General features: G+C 45.4%; 1 pseudogene; it reads left to right on the forward strand.

Moving 5' to 3' along the window:
- The first annotated feature begins 176 nt into the window (after positions 1 to 176).
- Positions 177 to 2,844, forward strand: LOC108254064 (annotated as a pseudogene).
- Positions 2,845 to 2,850: the final 6 nt, after the last annotated feature.

The raw sequence follows: 2,850 nt of genomic DNA on the forward strand, positions 1-2,850 counted from the left end.
CCTGGTAGCAGAAGAGAAGATTATCTTCGGACTCAACGCGCGGGCGAGGTCTCAGCTCACTCTCGCTAAGATACGTAAAGTGTATAGTAAGATAGATAGTAAGTTCATAGCCAAGCAGCATGGGATGTCATCACATGAGAACGCTACACCTATTCGCATCCTACACAACTCTGCAGCACATCTGTCCGGTACTGCAAGATCCCTGGGTGCTGTAGTAGTCGGCTACCTTGGAGTCCGAGTGTTTATACCCCGGCCTGTGGCGAAAGTGATAGACACTCTGGTACTGCAAGATCCCTGGGTGCTGTAGTAGTCGGGTACCTTGGAGTCCGTGTGTTCATACCCCGGCCTGTGGCGAAAGTGATAGACAGCATAGGTGGCTGTTCTATACTCCTCGGCCTGATAGCAATGGCACAGGATATAGAGAGTCTGTACGCGGGTGTGAAGGCACTGGTGTGTGTCGTGAAGAGTAACAAGGTAGCAGAGGAGGAGATGGATAGAAGACGTGGCTACCAAACACTCGCCATGCTACTGTGTCGTAAGAAACATCTCCTCAACTCTCACATCCTTCACTTGACATTCAGTCTGGTAGGTACTGTGGATAGTAGAAGGGAGAGCTCCTCTATTCCTAACCCGACAGCATTCCAAGATCTCCTATGTGATGTAGACATGTGGCATTCAGCCCCTGGGGAACTACAGCGCTCGCTATTTGATCATCTGTACGAGTTAGTAGCAGAGAGTAATGAGAAGAGAACGAACCTACGTATTGTACAAGAGATGGATATAGTACCTCGCCTACTACAAATGTTAACTGTAATGCAGAGTGCACACACACGTCAAGTACTGGTTGCATTGATAGGAGCATTACTTGCTAATCAACCTGTACAATCACAACTATTGGAGTTTGGACAGTTTGTTGTTTCCTCTCTACCAAGCTCGGATAGTTCAGAGGATGGCATTAACATTGTGGAGGAAGATACAGAGGAGCAATGTGCTGTTATGAATGAGAATGCCAAGCACATCATTCTACGTAACAGATGTCTACATTTACTACACTCGTTACTGTTCACCTCTAAGAATACAATCAACATTCCATTCTGTGAAGTACTAGTGCAGACACTAGGGTTTGACTGGGTTCTTCTCTTCCTGCAGACACATCTGCACACCTCTACTGTTATCCTAGGTATGAGGATATTACTTGTGTTAGGATGTGCTCCTAGTCTTGTACAGAGGTTTCGTGAAGGCTCCAGCAATGGTGGCTGGTTAACAGATGTTGAGTTTCATCTGGCACATAACAAGATGAGTGTGCTAGCATCACCACAGGTATCCAAGTCACGTGATCTTAGACATGAAGCACTCACTGTCCCTGGGTTTCAACACCTAGCCTGGTTATTACCAGCTCATATTAGAATACAACAGATGTACTTCCTCCTCATTGCACTACTCATGGGGCAACCTGTGAAACATCTCCCTGCAGAATCCAAGCTAGAGCTAGAACTGGATAATATATGGGACTTTGTGTTTGGTATGCCAGTAGAACACTCGTTTTCCAAAGTATCCAAATGTATCACCATATGTCAGGAAGCTATCTCTGTCTTGCTCCGGATGGTGCGGTCTATTATGAATGGTATCCAGGAAGACAAATGTCTGGAAGGTCATCCTATCACTCTCATACAGTTCCTATTCATTCTGTATCATAACATGTCCTCAGACTTCATGCCTGTGTTCATCACACCTGATGTTCTCTCATCCCTAGTATCCACACTATTTCCATTCTCAGAGTCAGTCTCCCTTACAGAACATCCTGCCAATAAGTTTGTCATGGATTTCCTTCGCTCGATTGTTGTGGACTCGCTCTCCCTACCAGTCACAAGTAAATCCTCTCCTATTCTAGATCTGGTACTTGATGGTACACCAGAGAATGCCACGCCTCCTCAGATATCTAAGTTCCAAACGGAGATCTTGACCTCTCTCATGGATCATCTCCTAGCAGCTGATATTCTCATAGGGGAACAAGCAGCGCTCCCTGTGGTGTCTGGTGGCAACACGACGAACATTGCATCCAATGTGTGTTACCTTACGTCTAGGATAGTGGATAAGCTATGGCAAGGTTCTCTTACTAAGGATGCTCTCGATATATTTGACTTTATCATCAAACTCATCTCCCAAGCGAAGAGGAAACATGGTAACACTTCATCCGAGACACTATACCATTGTTTGAATAGAACGATCCTATTCCTACTATCACGTAACACAGAGTCCATAGCAGAACAGATGCCTGTGTTGGAAACACTACAGAGGCTAACAACTCATAGGAGTCTTGTGTTTGGTGCTGGCAATCATGAGCTGGACTTCTTCGGGTGTCTGACGTACTGTCTAACACAACTCGCACTTGATATGAAGATAACATTAGATACCAACGGAAAGACGACATGGCATGTACCAACAGATAGCAATTCAGAGTGTACAACACAACAAGGACAGAACCTACTAGCAGTCGCTGCCAAGCGGGTTTGGGACGAACTATACACATGCAAGAAACCTGCCATTGAAGAAGTATTCAAGTCACCTCTCCCACAACCAAACAATGGTAAATCCCCTGACTTGAACCTTGTACATGATCAAATCCATGAGGCAGCTACCAAACTGTGGATCAACTACATAGACGCAGAGAAGAAGTCAAACTACCGCATGCCTCTGGAATTACATACACAGATCCAATCTAAAATACAGAAAGTCACTGGCGGCCTCACAAGACTCGCCAGTCGAAGTAAAGTGAAGAAAGAGGACACGATCAAGATTCGCAACTCACGACTAACAGGACCGGAGATGAAGAAGTGGACTTTAGTACAA

The sequence above is a fragment of the Diaphorina citri genome, unplaced genomic scaffold (genome assembly GCF_000475195.1).
Source record: "Diaphorina citri unplaced genomic scaffold, Diaci psyllid genome assembly version 1.1 scaffold8603, whole genome shotgun sequence".
Lineage (NCBI taxonomy): Eukaryota > Metazoa > Arthropoda > Insecta > Hemiptera > Psyllidae > Diaphorina > Diaphorina citri.